The following is a 21654-nucleotide window of genomic DNA, read 5'->3' on the forward strand; positions in this document are numbered from 1 at the left end:
TCATAATCTCATTTCAATTGGATTTTGAGCTGTATTAGTTTTTTTAATCAAACAAAATTGTGTTATTAATAATTATAAAGTTTTCACAGAATTTTTGTATGTATTATTTGTCTACCTTAACAATGGAAATTGATAAAGATAGATTAAATAGGAGTAGAATATGTCAACATATGTACAAAATATATCCTATTAGATCAAAAAAATTAATTAAAAAATATTATTTTCGCCGAATGACTATTTTAGATTATGAGTTTACACGTAGAAAACATAAAAGTAAAAAAATATTCCATTTGTTTAGTGATGTTTAATGTAGGTTCAAAACAAATAGGAGCAAACACAGTTTTATTTTAGACAAAATATTCACTGAAATGGTCAAACACTCCATAATCTGTTCACGTTAGTGTTTTAAAGTATGTGACGGAGATTTTTAAGAAAAGTTAGCCCTATACTATTGCATTTAATACTACTACTTTTATCTATTTATGTATTAGGACATGTTTGTCTAAAGCGATTGCTTCCAATATATATAATGACTGATGGAAAAACAATGAATTCCCTCATATCAAAAAGTGAATAACGTTAGTACATTATTGTCATAATTTAAAAAGAATTGAATGATTGGTAACAGAGTTTTTTATAATTATTGTTATTCTAGTGACAATAAAAGTATCTTATCTTTTAATACGCCTTATTTTATGTTTAAGTTACAATGAATGCAAAAATAAAAAAATATAAACAATTTAATTAACAAGCACACAAACGATGTACATATAAAAATATATATAACGCAAAACAACTTTGCAATAAAAATATTAAGAAAGGACGTTAAGGTCCTCTATAACCTTGTCTCATATTGCATAATTTCATATTATTTAATTTTTACAAAATAAAGAAAAAAATTAGCAAATATAATGTCTGCATCCTTTGATATATCGTTTTTATCTTTACGGTGTTTAGAAACATTTATACAGTGTGAATGACAAAGATAAGAAGGCTTATGCAAAGTTAGTTAGTTCCCAACTGCCAAAATTATATACATAAATAAATACTTTAAACTTTGATTGTACATACAATTATATAAGCCGAGGTCTTTAAAATCTGGTAAATATATCTCATACTTAATTTATTTTTATGATACGTTTTAAAAAAATGATGTCATTTATTTTTTAACAAAAATATAATAAATTTTAGTATATACATATAGTAAAAAATAGATTGTCTGAATCTGATTACAGTTACACCTTGAGACACATGTGCCAAAACACACAAGTTTTCCCTAAAAATTAGCAGAAGAAATAATTTACAATATTCCTTAATATATATATGGCTGACTTTCAGCATTGTCAAGTCATGTGAAAGTCTCAACTGAAACCAAAAGGTATTACATCTCCAACAAGATACTTTAATCCAAATCCAGCAATTTAGTAAGGAAAAACTTTGAACAAAATGAAAAAAGTATTTAAACTTAAATGATATGAAAACAGTGAGTGTCTCATTGTTGTATTGTAATAAGGAATAAATATGAGATCAAGTCTGCTATTTGAAGATAACAGGAGGGGGGGAGGGTGTTGTGATTGGTGTTACTTTGTATAGCCTAATAGCATTGAAAAGTTGTTATTTATGGGAGCAATCCCTCCCCCCTCCCCGTGATTACAGTCCTACATTTTAATCTTAAGCCTTTACATTCAAGTCATATGTAATATTTTCTTGGACATGGAAAGTGAGTCAAGTCGATGTATATTGCAGTCAAACTTAAGTTAAGGAAGTATTGCAATTTAGTCCATGTACGTCTCAAGTCCAAATCCAGTAATAATTAATTAAAATCAAATAGAGTCTCTATGTCTAGCTGGAAACATGTTAAAAAATATAAATAACGTTAAAAGTTTTTGCTTAAGCAAAATTGACTAGCTCAATTTAGTACAAGTTATTCAACTTTTAATGTATGTACACTATACATACATATCAATGTTTCAAATAGTCACAATTACGTACAAAAAGAGATAACTATAAATGTAATTTATTAAAACAAAAATTTACAATTTTACATTTGAAGGAGCATATGATGAACCAACATGTTTATTTTATGGTCGATGTAGGTACTTAAATAAATCTACTTATAACAGGTAGAGTTCAAACACAATTAGATTTGTAAGGATTTACTCATGTACAAAGAAAAATAAATAGTTTTTGAATAAAAAAAATATTTAAAAAAAAAATCCTCCTAACATAATTTGTAAATTTATAAATAATCATTTAATTTATGATTTACTTATGTAGGTACATATATTATGATCATGATGATGAAATTATTCTTTACTCTCCCTCTCTTGGATTAAAATTATATTTAAAAAAAGTTATTTTTTATAGTCATAATTGTTGATTAGTTATTTACAACTTTTCTCATTTTGTTAATTATTATTATACATACATTGAGACGAGGGCGATGATGACTAGGTATTGTTTTTATTTTCCTCTTGCAAATAATAAAGATAATAAAAACATGAAAAGAAGCTTAGATTACAAAATTGTAAAATGCTTGTTGGACCTTATCCCCCCTGGTCTTGAAAAATGAGAAAAAAAAAACAACAACTCAAAATAAGAATTTATTTAATAGACAAAATACGGAGCTAACAAATATATTTATCAGTTTGTAAATTTCTATCAAATAATCATAAAAAGAAGGATTTTTATCTTTTTATTTTTTCTAAACACTGTTCTTAATTAATATGCCTTTTCCAATAATGACTGCAACTCTATCATATACATCAGAATACACTTTAAACTTCCTTTTTCATTGATACTTTACAAAGAATGAGGTAGATACCTTCTTATCAGTAATAAAAAAAAAGAATATAAAAATAGATTTTATCATATTCACATGTATAAATATTGGATAATTCTGGGGATACATATTTATATAAAAAAAAGTATTTGTCTAATATCATATTAATTCATGAATCATTTGGAAATGTGTACATTCGTATTTAGTTTTCATTACGTCAATAGGAAACTTGGTGTTAAACTACAAAAAAATAACCTATGCACACAACAATATTTCTTGTTATCACATCTACAGAGTGCAACATAAATTTACAATTACGTATTAGTATTATTCCTTTTGTGATGTTTGACAATTTTGTAAGTAAATTACAAATGATTAAACTATAAATCATTAATGTTAATTCGGGTTTTCACTAACAATTATCAAATTCCAGCAGTTATGACAGCCTTAAAACTTATCCTTGAATTAATATATGGTAGATTTCTTCTTCAAGGTGTAGCCAATTGTTTGCAATACAATAATTCGTCACATCCAGATTTCGTTCTGTCTCCCATCCTGTTGATTTTTGGAAGATCTTAATGGTATAGTTGACTGAGCTGTTTGCCCCTTTAAAAAGTATTTAAGTCATAATAGTTTTGTTTATTTTCAGTGCCCCAGAGTGCGATTATCTCCTGAGTCGCTTTATCAAAAAAAAAAAAAAAAAAAAAAACTTCCAGAGCATTGTATAGAGTATGACAAGGTGCTTCTTTGGTCAAAAGAAAATTCCTTTCGACGTCCTTTCGAGGAAGATATGATCATGGTCATATATACATGAAAACTCCATGGAGAGAACCTCTTAATACAACACCAAAGGGTTCACTTACAGATTGACGAAAAGCGTTGTTATCCGAATCCCTTCACTTACAGAATTAGAAAGTAGTTCCAAATGAGATTACTTTTAAGATTAAGGCCAACAGATTTGTACTAAGTCAGTTTACTTCTTCTGCATATACCTATATTCACTTCTACAAGGAAGATCTTGAACGAAAAAATATTCTCCAAAATAGCCCTGACTTGCAATATTAAGCTTGTATAGCAAGAGGGAGAAATTTTTACTACAAAAATAGAATCGAGAGCCCTCATGAAAAATAGGAATGCACCTAACTCATTAGAAAAATGAGTCCCCGAAGTTAGATGTACAGTTGCAACCGATGTAATTCAACAGTGTCTTAGCCACTTTGCTAAAGTTGAGTCAATTGGAAAAATGAAAAAAAGAGCAGATGAATTAAAATGAGGAAATAATGCCAAAGTTGCTAAAGACTGGTCGAAATTCGAACTACAGTAAGTAACTCCACCCTCACGTTTCAGTATAAGTTTTTGGAAAATTAGAAAATATACCTTCGTATCTAATCATTGATCAACACATAATGTCTTTATACTTCACTGGAAGAAAAAAATAATGAACAAAATCCCTTTTTGTACACATTATGAAAGACCGTGTGAATCGTTATAAGTGAGATCTTCGCAGTGGACGCTGTTCTGAAAATGAATAATGATCTTTTTTTGCCGAATCAAGAGCTCAGGTAGAGGGAACATTCTGGACCAAATATCCAGTTCAGATCATGGTCCTTGGTGTCGTGGCGTCGGACGGCAGAAGATGCCTCTCTACTTCTTCAAGACCAACTAAAAAGTTTAAGCAGACGTCTATTACAAGGTCCTCAAGTAGTATGTCTTGCTAGGGTTGAAGAGCACTTTCCCCAGAGACAGCCATGCGTTTGTCCAAGACAGAGACCTGGCACACACGTCCAACAAGGTGTAGCACTTCTGCATGGAAAACATGGCAGCCTATTGGCCAGCAGACTTCTGGACTTTGTCCTCACAGGACGTGAGCTTCCTGGAGTTTGCTGTTTGGTGCGTCTTAGAAGACAAACGAATTATCCTTGTCACTCAAATAACGAAGCCCTGAAGGTCATGATCACGAAGGAGTGGAACAACTTTTCTGTAGACTTGATCAAGGCCAGCTGTGCTTCTGTTCGTCCTCTTATTAAAGCCATAATTCAGAATGGAGGGGGGCATAACGAATAAAAAGTGTAGAAAATTGTTTTTGAGCTTCCAACTTTTGCTAAAAAAATTTGCCGTAAAGTGACAAAAAATTAAAATACGTAAAAGTAAAAACGGCTTTCATCAATTTTCTAATTTTTTTGTTCTCACCCTGTTTATAATGCTGAGAAAGAGATGGGATTGAGAGAAAAGTCAAAAAACAAAATGATACTTTTGAAAAAAAGCAAAGACATCTGACAAAGAGATTTACTTTGTAGAAAATCTGGAAATATACATCTAAAAAACTTATGGAAAACAAAAGTCCCCCTGTGTAATTGGACTAAAAGCTGAATTTTACAAATATTTTCCTGAATTAAACGTATACCTTGCAAAACACTTCAATAATGTTTTTTTTATGGACCAAGTCTCCCAGATGATCGAAAAAAGGGCTTATAATTATTAACTTAAAAAAAGAAAAAGACTAGACAAATATTATAAATTGTAGACCAGTATCATTATTTGAGACTGATAAAAATTTAGTCTGGGTGTATGAATAACAGAAACATTAAGACCAATTTAAATAAAAAGTTCCCAAAAACATATTTCGAGTTCCTTCTTGTTCATCAAATGACATATATATATATATAACTATGTCATTAAAAACCACTGTTGTTGATTTCGAGGCAAAAGGAAAATATGATTCATTGATTCTTCTGGATGTTAAAGATGCGTTGATGCGGTTGAGAATTTTTTCACTATTGGGGAATAAACGATAATGAATTTCCCTCAATTCTTCTGCATAGCTGCGAAGACATGCAGAATGAATCAAAATCTGATTATTGATAATTAATTAGAGTGCAACAGCATGACTGCATAGGGGTGTGAGAAAACGGGGATTTTTCTTTAGGTCGTCGCTCGCCTACAAAAAATGTAAGATGCCGAGGTAGTGTTGGAAATATTCTCAGAAAGATCTGGTTTAAAGGTGTGGAGTGTAAATGGGGTAGGAACCACAAACTCTTGAATAGTTTTGGTGGAGATAGCAATCTTGAGCGAGCGGCCTGGAAGGTTGTTATTAAATTGTAGTGTTTATTATCTAGAGCATAATATAATAATATTTATACCAAGAGGAGTTTTGCTCTGGCTGCTCTAAACGAGTTTGTGGGGACAAAGTTGGCCAAGAGGAGAGGAGAAGAAAGAATGGGAGGAGAAAAATAAAAGAAACTATCTTTGACGATGTAATGTGTAGGTTTCAAGGATGCGCCAGATTAAAAAACTAAATCATCTCATCCCCCATCTTTGTTCTCTTCAATATGAGAAAGAAGTTATCGAAACAAAATGTTATATCAAAATTATGTTTTTTTTTAATAGTTCATATTATTCATGTTTTTACTTCAATAATCATCAAATAATTATTTAGTTGTTATTATGTTATATATTATGGGTTTAAATTGACCTTAATTGTAAATTATTTCTTTTTATTACATATACTAAGAAAATAAATTTAGGTTTTGCCATTTTTTGTAGACGAATTAAAAAAACTTACATTTTTAAATTCTGTGTGATAATTTAATTAAAAAATAAATGGTTGTTAAGAAGATTATAAATACCCGTATTTATTTTTAATAAAACAAGTCAAACTTAATTTTATATATATATATGATATGTCATTTACTTAAGATTAAAATCAAATCACATGAATTCTAAATAGAGTAATTTAAAGAAAAACATTGCTATTCTAAAACATATGACTGTCCATGTACGTATAAATTAGTCATACCATATTTTATACCACTATGTTAAGTAGAGGTAAAACATTCTACAAAGTACAGAAAAGCTTTTTCATAAAAACTAAGCATACCTTTTATCGTAATTAATTTCAAGGATTTTTTGCTCACAATATGTGGTTTTTACGTATTCATTGTATATGTATATATGAAAATGAATCATAAAATTGATATTTTTAATTTTTTTTTTCGGGCAAATAAATTGATATAACATAATGTTACCTATTTTTTATGTTTTTATTCCTTTTGAATTCCATATTAATTTGGCTTATTTTTTCTTCTTCCCCTATAAACTCAGTAATCTTTTTCCAAGTTTAGATAAATAATTAATATGTCAAAGGAATGATCTTTTTTTGTCAATAGATGCTCCCCATGTACCCAAAGATTGAGTTGAAATAATATTCATTGCTCATATGTGTATGCTAGGGTGCCACGATATCCATATTTTGTACTAGTTCTCGAACTCGGATATTTGTTTCTTTAGGAAAAAGGGGGGTTATTTTATCAAAAAGACAATTTTGGATGAAGTAATGGTTCTGAAAGTATATCAATTTATTAAATTACTTTTTTTAATGAGCTGATAATCCGGTCCATCGAACAACACAAGTTTATACAGAAATAAGATTTGCTTAGCCTAGTCCCAATTTTCTCCCATGATTACGAACCTGATATAGTAACATATAATAAATATTAGAAAACTCAAGCAACTTTTCTGATTGTTAGATTGATTGTAAACACGCGCTTTCTATGTGCGTAACATACACATATATATTTTATAAAATAATTTTTATCATTCAGGGATTTGTACAATTTTTGCAAGTCTCTGTAGCTTTTTTAACAGAATAATATATTTATGTAAACAACTTTCATGTCTTATTTGTAATCGCAATGCTTATGTTAAATATTGTAAAAATGACTCTACACTTTATACTTTGATACTTTTTCAAGGACTGATAACAGAAACTGGACGTGGTTAATTTTAAGTCCCAACTAAAGGATCAGTACAACACTAAAAATAAATGTTAATACGTAGCGTAGAAAAGTAATAGAGCAAGGAAGTTTTGATGGAGGAGATTGTTATCGACTCAAGATGACGTCAGGTGTTGTAGGGTTATTTATGGTTTAAAAATTTAGAAAAAAATATATATCTTCTTTACAAGCAAATTAACATCATCAACCGTTGACATGATCTTACGCTACACCAGAGCCATCCAGCAATCTATAGTTATCTTTGATATGTAAACAAATCAACATTGATAATAACTTTTTATATACACATATATAATTCCAATTATATTATGTAAATTAGAAATTTACAGTTTTTTTAAAAATTATCATCCATTAAACAAAAAAAAAAAATTAAAGTTAAGGATAAATTATATTACAATATATTTCACAAAAATTATTATTCAATTCACAAATTTATTGCTCTCACATTGGAAAATAAAAATCAGTAGATCAAGAAAAAGACACATAAACTAAAAAAAAACCTATTGGTGATAATTATCTCTGTAGTTAGACAATTCTTTAAATCCCCATTGTTAAATCAATCACTCAAACCAATCACCCCCATCTTCAACCACAGTCTCCATCCTGTTTCTCAACCTGATACAGGTCTCGATGAGGAACTCCTTTTCCTTATTAGACACTGCCTATAAAATGGAAACACAAGAAGTAAAGAGTATTAGGTACATTGTAAACGTTTATTTGACTCTCTCTCCAAGACGCCACCCATATAGTATTCCAATGGTTTCAGATCTGGTGGTCTACAATTTTTTTAATTTCCTTTGTCCTCAAAATAAAGGTCTTAAAAATGTTGGATTTTCTGGAATAAATTCGGTTCCGATTACTTAATTTAAATAATCCTCAACAGCTTTAAATTATAACATAACACCGGATCTGTTCACATCAATTAAAGAGCTTTAGCATAATTATATATGGAGTTATTTGCCTCCTTTGGCGTGCACCTGACATGGAGGTACACAATAATAGTGTGTTTGTTTTCTTAGGAAATCTCAAGGATTTTGTATTTTTTCTAATAAAAATTGTTAGCTAAATCTTATGAGCCCACTTTCATAGACATAGATTTCAGGGTTGCCAAGACATTGATTTTTAAAATTGTCCCATATTTATAATCCCCACACAGTATACCAAGCAAATGGACAAATTGCCTTTAGTTCTTGAGTTATCTATGTACTCTATATTCTACAAAACTATGTACATCGTTTTTAGTATTATGTAAACACACAAATTTATAAAATGTATTTTATATGCATACATATTCTGTCGAAGTGTTATTACAATGAACTTTATTAAATTAAGATGCATCCAGCCACTTTCTATATTTTATTTCATTGGTTGTGGTTGTATTTTACATTTTATTTTCTAATAGAAGCGTTTATTTTTTTCTTATTATTATTATATAGATAAAAAATAGCTAATAAATTCAATACACGTCCTGTGAGTTGTAATAAAAATATAAAGGTATATATATGAGATTTATAGTACATAAAATATTAAATAAACATTCAAACATAAATGTTTGAAAAATGTCTAAATTTTAATATAATATTTATCTATATTTTTGTATATTGAGATAGTTTGCAAAAAATGAGCATAAAACAAAGATATAATTTATCATTAACTCACCATGGCATGCCTAGGGTATTGACAAACTCTTTAGTTTTCGGGTTGATACTCTACTCCTTCAGCAGAAATATTTATTCTGTTGGGAATAATCAAAAACTTACTTTTGAAATGGTTGAGGCCGCTTAAGCGATTTATGGCAAAATACATGTCAGAATTTGTTTTACGTTTGGATCAAAATTGGTCATATTTAGATTTTTTTTTAATGTTTTCAATATGATATTATGAGATAAAAATAATATTTTGAATTATTTTTTTAGTATTTGGGTGATCAGTTTAACATATTGTGCACTGTTTTTTTTTTGTTTTAGAAATGAATCCCCTAAGATGTGCTCTATGATTTACGGTTTCCCTGTTTCTTAAACATAACACAAGATAATACTATTTTTTGTTTAACAACTATCATTTTAACTAGGGTTAAATTTACTACTGTAGAGGATATATTCTATTGTCTATTAAATAATATAATATTATTTAATGATACATTTTTTATACTGAATATGACATCATCAATTTTTATATACCTAGGATGTATAAATAAAGGAAAATCTCGATAGTTAATTCCAGAATTTGTTAATAAATAAGAATAAAGCAACACCCCAAAACATTCAATATTTACAATATAAGTAGATAAAAAATAAGATAAACATAAAATTTTACTAGAATAGTTATGCCACTAGGGTGAATAAACACCCTTAAGGAAGTAACACAGAGATGTTTTGTGGTTTTGATTTATCCATTTCAATACTACATTTAAAATAATTTTTTTATTAGAAGTTTTTCCGTACATCGTTTTTTTCCCTTTAAAGCTGTATCGAACATATTTGTATTTAAATTGAGTCATCTATTCAATAAGTATAATTTATTCCCAGTGAGCTGTCTCTCTGTTACTTCTGTACATCAAAAAAACTTTTGAAATCCAATATTGTTTATTTCATAAACAAAAGCCATAACCACAATTTTCTATCAAAATACATATATATATGTTAATGTACACATAAAATATCATTCCCTTGTTCATCTTTATATATAAATATAAATGTATACTTATATACAAAAAGAGATTGAGTTTCTCAAATTGGATTAAAATCAATCATGGAACACACAAAAAGGAACTGATCAAAGACAATTGAATGATATTCTTTCCCCTTAATGAAGTACAATAAAGAGAAGGAAAAAAATAGCTTCTTTGTGTTCACAAACCGTCCATTAGCCTTGTATTACATAATTTGATATGATCATACATATGGTTAAGCAGTCTTTGTTATATCAAATCCTCATAACACTTAACGAATGGTTACCAAATGATTTAAAAAAGAAAAAAATACATACTACATAGCACCATGGTACAAATCTTATTCCAATCTTTAAAGTACCGACAACATGGTACATTAAGAGTACTCATGTAGAGTAAACCAATAGTTAGATAACAAATTTACTTCATATTTTGGATACAATTTCATATTATTATTTTATTAAAAATATGTATATTCTTCTAAGATTTTGAAATAACATAAATATATTTTGTATTATACCAGTATATATAAAAGGTCAATGATTTATGGAAGCCAGCCTTTTTTTATATTATAGCCTTGTCGTATCCTTTACACGATATGATAAGTAGTTACTGCATTCAAGCAAACTATGTTGCATGAAATAAAATTTTTAATGAGATGGAACCCACTGCAGTGGTACTTCTAACTTAGAAGGACCTTTTTTATACATTGTGTTTTTTTTCAGAACATTACTTATTTATATCGTTTACATAGAATAGTTATGCTGTTATATTTGCAATTAGAATAGATAGTAGTGTTCCGAAGAGTTATGTATAAGTCTCTATAAAGCAATTACATGTCGAGTCTCAAGTCTTTACTCACATGCCAAAGTCCTTTTGAATATTTGCATCAAGTCTACAAACTTGTGTCCATTTGCAATTGTGAAAATATTTGTTAAAAAAGTATCTAGGAACTAATAAAGTATTCAGACTAAGTTAAGTCGCAAGTCTTCAATATACGGAATCGAGTTCAAGTACAATTTATAACTCTTAGTTTGGTCTTAAGTAATTTTTATAAACTAATTTGGACCAAAATCGTTTTGAAATAATCTTTTTTTTTTTGTTCACACTCTACATATGGATTAATTCCTTGATAAAGGAGTAGTACAAATATATAGTACATGCAACTCTCTATGATGTACTTGCAACGATTTTTACCATTTGGAGACATACTTCACCAAATCAACAACCTCAAAGCTATAAAATTACTCTAGACCAAATTTAAAATGAGACTCATCCAAATCGATATTTTTAGTTACCACTGAGTCTTTAATCACGGTAGTCATTCTTTAAAGTTAACTTCTTAATTTTATAAAAAATGGAATTAAATATTAATAATAAAGGAAACTTATAGAAAATAAGAGTAAAAATGTGACTGAATTAAAACAAATTAACCCCAGAAATTAAGGAACCATAAATAAAAGGTCGTAATATTAAGAGTTTAATACACAATTTTTGTAATCCAAAATTATAAATAGGTAAAATAAAGTGTCTTGCTTGGCATAAATGAGCAACGAAAGTATATTTAATAGTAATATGTAACATACCTGGTATCAAAAAATGAGATTTTAGTATTAAAAATAGGGAGAAACATCAAAAAGTGCGCGTAATACGGGGTACCAAAAAATAATAATTTTTTCCCAACATGTTAGGAACTAAAAAAGTCCTACCATGACATAAGTTAGAGATGGATTTTAATATATTGTTGCAAAATATATGTTTAATATATTGTTGCAAAATATATGTTTAATATATTGTTGCAAAATATATGTTTAATCTATAATACTCAATAAAATAAAAATCATGAAACTTGACTCAGATCGATAATTTTAAAGAAACAACATCTAAATTTTATTTTTTTGACATTTACAGATTTTTAAATCAAAACACGTCTATGGACAACCCTTTTTTTGATGTTTTATGGTTATTTTCTGGTTTAAAGGAATAAAATAAAAAATATCTGGTTTTACGATATTTCCAAATTTTGTCATTTCGGCACAGTCTAATATATATAAAACATTGTTCAGATTTTAAACACTAACATAACTTGTACACAAAATAGTACTTTGGAATTAAAAAATATATAAAATGTCCGAAAAAGGGTTAAATTATGAATGTTGCAAGACGTTTGAAAAACACAACAACACAATTTTTGGAACAAAAAATGGCATAACTGTTATAAAATTTCGGGAATGTATTTAATATTTGATATTTGTGGAAGTCTTCAACGTTCATATTAAAAAAACTATCCTGAGAACCTTATTTTTATATGTCAAGGTGTATTATGGATTTATTTAGGATCAAGACCATTACATCAAACAATTTAATTGCAACGTCTGAGCCATAGTTTGAAAGTAAGACCAATTTTGACCCATACATAACCAAAAAAACCAACATATTATGTCGCATTTCTATGTTTTCTATCAAAAAAACAATACTAAAATTTGAATATTCTAATGCAAGTTCAGGTTGATATTTATGAATTGCTTAACCATATTTTTCTCTTCTTTAAAATATTAATATACACATATTTTAATCCTTTCATATTCCTAGTCCCAACATTTTTTTAATACCACTCTTTTTTTCTCTTCTTTTCGTTGAGAATTAAGGGAAAAAAGTATAATTGCTGTAATTATACTTTAATGTTCTTTTATATATACTATAAATAATTTTTTGTTGTCCCTACTCCTTCCCCCTTCTCCTCTCTCCCCCCTAAAACGTCTCTTAGGTTTGGTGAGGAGAAAATATTCTTTATGTTGTAGTGTTATTGATTGAATAAAATATCTGCTTTTGACGCATAAATTCGAGAACCATAAATAAATTTATACATATTAAAGAATATTCATTTTATTTTATGTGGAACATGATTTGACTACTTTAGCAAGCTACTACCTTCCTCCTGTATGTAATCACCTCCATCAACTCCATCATAACATTTTTTTTCCTACCATTTACAAATATATAGCACATTTTTATATTTATAGAAGGTAAAATACACCGAACAGCTTTCTATTTTTAGTTGTTTTTTTGTATATGTGCCTTCTATTAGATAACTGTAGACAAAAAAGTAAATAGGATCCTCTTTAAAAATAAATGTTTCATCTGATTAGGCAGTGATGAGTTATTTGTAATGCTCGATCAAATTGACATTTAAACAAGAAGTGCAGTAAGGGATCTTTTGTAAGATTCTGACACTGAATAACGTCAAAAGAATCTATTCCAGACCCTATTGAAGAATTCAATCAGCATATAGTTCCGGAAGCAACCATCAATATAGATACCAACATCAATAAAGAGGAACTTCAGGAAAATACTGTTAAAACTTCAAAACCACAGTGTAACTTGTAACTAAGCCAAAATATTTTTAATTCAGGGAGAAAGTTTTGTCTGATTTTCCTGAAGACCCAAACCCATTGCTCATTTTTGAATCAACTACAAATTTCATAAAATTATATCTGTCAAGAAAGAAACATATTTACTCCAAAATGGAGAGTTTGTAAGAATTGTAATATAAATCTGTGCCTTTCTGGAAATTAATCTCATGATGCCAGTGATGAAGCTTCCAAATTTGAAATATTATGGGAGAGTTAATAACTTTATGTAACTGATTAAGTATAAGTAACATAATAGTTTTAATTCAAACATTTTTTACTATAAAAAATCTATAAGGAATGGAATTCATGGATATCAAAATTATTTTAGCAAAATCACTTATAGGTAAATACAGAAAACTAATGCAAAGTTTACAAACAAGTCATGCATTTTGCAGAGAAATTAGTCTTTGATCTATTCCACTCCACCTGCCAACAATTATATCAACGAGAGGGAAGTGTACAAATTGGAACAATAAACAAAAAGAGAATAAAACTCATATTCAATGTAATACATGCAAAGTATTTTTATGTATTGTTTTTGGACAAAAATCAAGAAATTGTTTTGGTGTTTAATATGCTCAAAAAAAAAAAAAATAGTTATTTATTTATGATAATAATATAAAATTTATTAATCTTAATTTCTAATTATATAAAATGATTATGATTTAGAAAATAACTATAGGAATGAAAAATACTTTTTTTTATAAAATTATTTATTTGTCTTTTTACCTTTCAGGACCATAGGGACAACGGTGTCTCCAAAAATATCTCATAAGCTAGATGTGCAATCATTGTAAATTTAAAAAAAATGTTTTGTATATGCCATGGAGTAAAAAATATTGTCAGGTACCTTTTGGTCCCTAAATGAAAGTTACAGATACAACAACCTTTTATGAAACCAAGTTATCATAGAAAATTTCTATCTTATTTTGTATTTCTATATTCAATTTTTACAAAATAATGAAACTACCTTGTACTTTGGCTCCTTACTTGGTTGACCGACAAATAAAAGTCCTTACAAAACTCAAAGGAATTTAAATATAAATTAAATTACTTCTTTGTATTATTTTTAGCTCATAACTATGATGTTATAAAACATTTTTACATAAATGATAGTAATTATTATTTATTTCTTTTCAAAAACCTTAAATAAAGGAAGGAGGGACTCTTGTATTAATTAATATTCTTTTATGCTCTAAAATTATCTTCTCTCTCTTCAATTTGAATCCCATAGCCATTATGTTCGTAAAAGTTTAAAATAGTAAAAAATAAAGAAAAACGTAACGACTCTAAAAAGGGTATAAACGTGTTCAGTCATAAAATACCATTGAGGTCGGCAATTATGTTAATAAAATATGACCTTAATTAATTTATTTTGAAGCAAGAAGGGTTGTTGAGACAAGAATGATACATATTTATGTAAGTACAACCATATTATGAATAAAAAAATTAATTTAGCCGTAATTATCTATATAGTTATACCATGTTCTTCCTGTCAAAAATCAACAAAAATAGATATGGTAATGTGCTTTAGTTGCTACTTAAATAGTTGTTTTTCATAGACAAAACTGATATATTTTTTATTTTATTTTAAAAGAAAGATCTTATACGTATAAAGTAACCACTAGTGTATAAAAGATAAAACTTAACACTTAAGATTTTTTTCCCAGCTATAATTCTAAGTCTTTTTTGGACTACAGATAATAATAACAGTAATTCTTTCCTATAAAATTGCTATATAGGGATTAGCATTTGTGTTTATTTTCCTAATTTAATAGCTACTCGCAGCTAATTTAATAAAATGTCATGAAATTTAAACTGCTCTCTTCCAGAATATTCTACAAATAGTGAGAGTGACTCCATTAACATTTTCCCCCCAAAATCTATAACATTAAAATTATTTGTTATGAATACTGTAAAAAACAAAGAACTCATGTGGAATATAATATTTATAATGAATATGTTTAAAAATCGCTTTAATATAAAAATATCATGGATATCCCAAAAAACTATTATTACTATCCCAACTACTATTTAATATGCAAAGTTAATTAATTTCATAGCTACAACTGATTTTATATTTAGAGTAAAGAATATAACAATATTTTTTACCAGTTCTGGAACCAAAATTAATATAAACATTTCAAGTTTTATGAAGGATTTTGATATTTCATTTTATCCATTACATGTTTGATTTTTTGGCTGCCCCTAATCTTGAGGTGTTAAATCATACATTTTAATAACGTGTTATAATGGGGATATAAGAGACAGTTTTAATGGCAATTTAATACTATAAAAAATATTTTCTGAATTCGAATGTTATCAAACCAAACTAACTTGAAGCATCGATATATTGAAAGGATATTTCGAATGATTTGAATATAATTGAATTTCATTACATACATTGATTACGATTTTCTTTGTACACATATTTATACCTACCTTCATAATAATATATGTATATCACATAAAATAAATAAGCCATTCAATCTGAAGGACACCATCATTTGTGAGAGTATCTTGCTCTTTGTATGTAAGTATTACGATACATACTATGTACATAGGTAGAATCACATTGAGATTATCAAGGATCTTGTAATTTGTATGTATTTTAAAGAAAGACTTTATATCGCAGTATAAGTACTGCACAGCTTATATACATAATATGTACAAGGTATTTAAGAACAGAAGACTTGTTAACTTTGACATAATTAAATTAAGAATATAGTGAGTAGAAGTTTAATATGCAAGTCAGAAATAATACAACCGAAAAATAGAACCCCTGACCACACTGCAAATGAAGTTCAGCATGACAACTTCAAGTATTTTTGGTTTCTCTTTTTATAGGATCTTAATCCCTTTTGCTTCAAAATGTATGGTATGGTCGAGGAGGAGGCACATTCCGTTTTCAGACTCAGAAGGAACTCCTTGATCGTGGCTGTGTGTAGAGATAAAAACAAGTCTTAGAATTGTAATCGAAATAACCAGGAACGATATCAGCAAACTTTTTTTATTCAAAACGATCTGAGATCCGAGACATAAACTGACTTCTAGAACTCAAACTTTTACGGTTTTTAAAAAGTTGGAAGTAATTTCTAAATTTAATCATAGTTTTAAAAAAAAGATATTAAATATATCAAACATGGCATCTCTATTGATCCTTAATCATACTTAAAGCTACATTTAAATAATCAGTTGCATGGTGTAGTTATTTCAATGCTATTATATCTATAATTTTTATGTTCTAATGGTCATAACATTGGGGTATTCATTGTTTTGACCTCCGTAATCTGTAAAAATGTAACCTTCATCCAGATACTATTTGATTTTTTCATAACTTCCAGTAAGATCTGAGGCAAATATCCATCTTATTTTGGTTTCATATCTGGATCTGAAAGTTTGGGTACACAAAATGTACTCTAATATTCACGTCTTAATATCCGAACAAATCCCAAAAAATATTGATTTGTCCTATCTTTGGTTGTGGGGGCATAAATTACAGAAGACGCTATGCGTACTAGCTGCAAGTCAGTGTGGATGATTCTAACCCCAGAAAACTTTAAATGAGATACTGATCAATTGAAGCAAGAAAATATACAACTTGTAAAAAACTATTAAAAAATAGTATTCTTATACATACCATATTTCTTTTATTTATTATTTCAAGACCACCTTGTACAATACATATTACAGAATTGGACCCAAAACTTTCAGTACCATGAAATTACAATTTTATGTCCATTATTTTTAACTCCGAGGTGTCATTACACAACCTAAAACTCAGTTAAAACAAAAATAAACAAGTTTAATTTTTATCCCATGTCTCCATTTGTAAAAATGTCAGAGAAACAACAAAAAGTCAATGTGTGTGTAAACACTTCCACACCTTGATACTGAAAAGCCTACAGACTCCGTTTACATCTCCATTTGGACAGTCTACAGCACTAATAAGTTAACTTCTGCAGCTTACATTTTACCTGCCTTAATATGGCCCTCCTCCACTCCTGACCTCAACCCCCTGGAGTTTGCCGTTGGGGGAGTCTTGGAGAAGAATTTCTGCAGCACCTCTCAACAAAATTTGGATTCGTTCCGAGCCAACATCATGACAGCATGGTACGCTATTGTCACAGTCTTCATTGCCAAGAGTAGTTCATCTGTTTGTCGGCGTGTTGAGGACCTTTTTACTTGTGGAGGAGGACATATTGAATAAAACTTATAGTTAAATATATTCTTTTATCATATAACAAATTGGTTTTGAGTTGTCTTTTTTGATTCTATAAAAACGAAGTTTTTGTAATTTATTTATTCTACTTCAAGTTTTGGGTCTTCACTCTAGGTATGAATATATTTATATTTTTGAAGAATTGATATTCAATAACTAGGTAAGTAGGCTATATAAAGCATAATATCAGAAATAACTTCTTCCTTACCCTGAATTAATTATACAATAATTGAGTTTCCCCCTCATAATTTATTATCCTTCTTTATTACTCATCCAGATACTTATTACATACCTAGGCTACCAACCTAAGTAGTTAGGTACCTTTGCGGTAAGTGTAATCATCAAAAAGTATAATTCGTCTGGGCTTATAATATTGTAGTATGTATCTAACATATACAACTCGTATAATATACTATACATGCAATGTTTTTATTTTATTGCTCTACAGGAAATCTTTTTTTCTTTTCCTCTTCTTTTCCTTCATTTTAGAATTCAATAAAAAAAATTCTGATGAAGGCTATTACATGTAAGTGGATATAGCCCTTTGTTAGGGTGAGGCTCGTCCCAAACAAATTCATAAAGTATAGACAGATAACGCTTAAAATGTTTGTTAGTACTTTGAATGAAACATATTTTTATTGACATATTCTAATGATTACGTTGAACACAAGGCCGACGAGGTTATGGAAAAAGTTACAAAAAAGTATAAATATTTAATTTTTGGGTATTTATAATGTGCTCTAACAATTTTTATTTGTTTTGAAAATGTAATTTTAAGTTTCATTTAAAATAATGAGAAAGTTTCAACATTACTTTTTTTGAAAAATTACTTTTTATTACTATAAAATGGACTAATGTTTTAAAAAATATTGATATTTATTTACTGCATAAATTGTGCATAATTTCTACATACATAATATGTTTGTATTTTTGTATGTGCACATTTTTAGGGGAGGATATAAAATTTTGATCTTTAATACATATTTAGTAAAAAAATTATTAGTCACATTAAAAAACCCGAAAGTGTGATCTATAAAGTATTTTCTCACTTTTTCTATATTGTTGTAATTGGCATTGTGCTTCAGGTAAACATTTATACATTTTATTGAAGTTATGTCCATTAGTCTCATAGACCGTACAAAAAGAAAGCAAAGTTCGTTTTGACAAAGTTGGGGCATCAGTATCACCCTATCTGATGTATGTATGTGTATTATAAAAGGTGATGGTATAACTCATTGGTTTTTTATTTTTATTATTTGAAAAACGAAAGGATAAAAAGAGAGATGAAAAAAACCAGGCCCCATGCTATCCACTCTTACATACGTACACACATACCCATATCCAACTGTGCATTTTAGTATTTGTACTTAGGTATATGTACATACTTGGTAGTGCTGGAAAAGAAGGGGGGAATTATTTTGAACCATTCAAAGAATTTAAGGCGTTCATTAGTAGTTTGCTCAATATTATAAATAAACGTACTTCATATTTACCTCACATCTCATATGATTTAATTATGTAAAGAGTGGGGATCCAACACATGAAATAGTATTTAAAACCAATTTTATTGCTGTTATTTTAAATTAAGAGGTTTCATTATGTAACCAAACGACAACTAAAAAAAAAGTTTTGTTTTTATGCAATGTCTCTAAGCGTAAAGATTGTTGGAACAATTACCGGGAAAAAAAAAACTCGTATGCAATCCCAATGAGGACTGCTTACAACATCAAGAAGTCTGTCACAGCTCCATACATCCTAGAAGAACCAAAACGTAAGCATTAACAATATGACTTCATCTACCCGTCATCTATGTGGGCCTACTCTAACCTTGATCTGAACACCTTGGATTTTGTGTTAGGCTGTCTTGGAGTAGAATACTTGTCGCACTTCTAATGCAAATTAAGATTTGCTTTGAGCTGATATCATGACAGCGTGGTACGCCCTGGACATTGCCTTCATTTTAAAGAGGGGTAAATATGTTCACCAGTGTGTCAAGACTGTTATTGATAGTAAATGAGGTGATAAAAATATAGCTAAATACAGTATTTAAATATAATAAAAAAATCAAGTTGTTTTTTCTTGATTCTATAATAATAACGTTTTCTGTACATAAGTACAAATTTTTGGGGTTTCAATCTTTATAAGTTATATTTTATGCTGTAACTTGTATAAATAAATTGTACAAGTTGATATTTGTAGACAAATAATAAGATTAATAATTTTAAATTAAGAAGTTATATTTCTTAAAGTGATAAAGAAATGCAATTATAAAATATTACATGGATGATCAATATATTAATGGGTTCTTTTTCTATTAACAACCCCAAATTTTCCATAGTATATGAAAAAATTCATATGTTTATAGTTACGGTACTCAAAGAATAAACCTGACATTGAATTTTAGGATAGAATAGCTTTAAAATAAAAGGAGGAATTGAAATATACAATCGTCTAATAAATGAGGAAATAAATACTTTTTTTGGTTTATTTTTTACAATTACAATAATAATTGTTGAAAAAAAAAAAAATTATTCCCTTCAACAAAGTTTTGAATCATTTTCAACAAAAAATCCATAAATATTTTACAAGTAGGAAAATAGCCTGTATTTGGTGAAAAAAAGAAAAGAAAAAATAATTAATTTATAAATTAATTCTAAATGCATAATAACTATTTCATTTAAATATATCACAATAATATGGTATTATCTATCAAGGGTCGGTAATTACATTTCTTATGACATAATTAAATAAAACGTAATGATACGAAGAAATTGTAACTTGTATATTTTGTACAAGATTCTACTTGTACAGATATTGCAACTTGTACAAAACATATACATACACTTATAAATATATGATAATCTTTGTTGTACACTGTTAATTACTTCCGATTGATAAAATATTTTTTTGACATAGAGTTTTAAATTTTCACATAAATCAATCAGTCAGTTTAATCCGAAAGAAAATATTTTATCTCAGAAACAAATTTTTGACTTAATAAAAAACTTACAATAAAATTCATTTCATTTTTGATGATTAATGTATGAGAATTAAACTTCTATCGTTTTATGTAACAAATTAATTTTGAGTAATGATTTTATAGTAGTTTGACATTAGTTTTTTTATTGAAATACGATGAATAATTAAAAACAATTGTAATATTATTTATTACGTAAGAGTAATTTTTCATTAAACCACAAGACCTCATAAAAAGTTTGTAAATAATTAAATTGACAGGATTAACACATATTATTAATGTACAAAGTCAAAACTAAAAATAAACAATATCACATATTTTTTAAATTTTAAATTTGTATTTGAGATACCGTTACTAATTTTATAAGCTTAAGTTAACCCTTTACGCCCATATGTGATTAATTCGTCATACGATAAAAAATACATATGGTTAGCAAGAATAAATAAAGAAGTAGATCTTAGAAACAGAACGAGGCTAGAAGAGAAAAGATTCTGTTTATGTTTTAAGTTACTGTTGCATCAAAAAAAAGTGCAAATATTTCTAGTCAAAAAAAATAAAAATCTTTGTTTGTGCATTTACGTGCATTTCTTCTCCATGACATCCGTTTTATTTTACTGAATTAACAAAAATTCCTGATACAATAAGTAGTTGTAAATAATTATGTACATTTATGAATGTATCCATTATGTCACTAAAACACCTTATAAATTGAGATTAAGACAAATGCACCAGTTTTCAGCGGTGGGACTTTTTAGCCACATCTACGGTAACACATAATAATTTTTACTTTTATCAT

This window comes from Lepeophtheirus salmonis, chromosome 5 (genome assembly GCF_016086655.4).
Source record: "Lepeophtheirus salmonis chromosome 5, UVic_Lsal_1.4, whole genome shotgun sequence".
In the NCBI taxonomy this organism is placed as follows: Eukaryota; Metazoa; Arthropoda; class Copepoda; order Siphonostomatoida; family Caligidae; genus Lepeophtheirus; species Lepeophtheirus salmonis.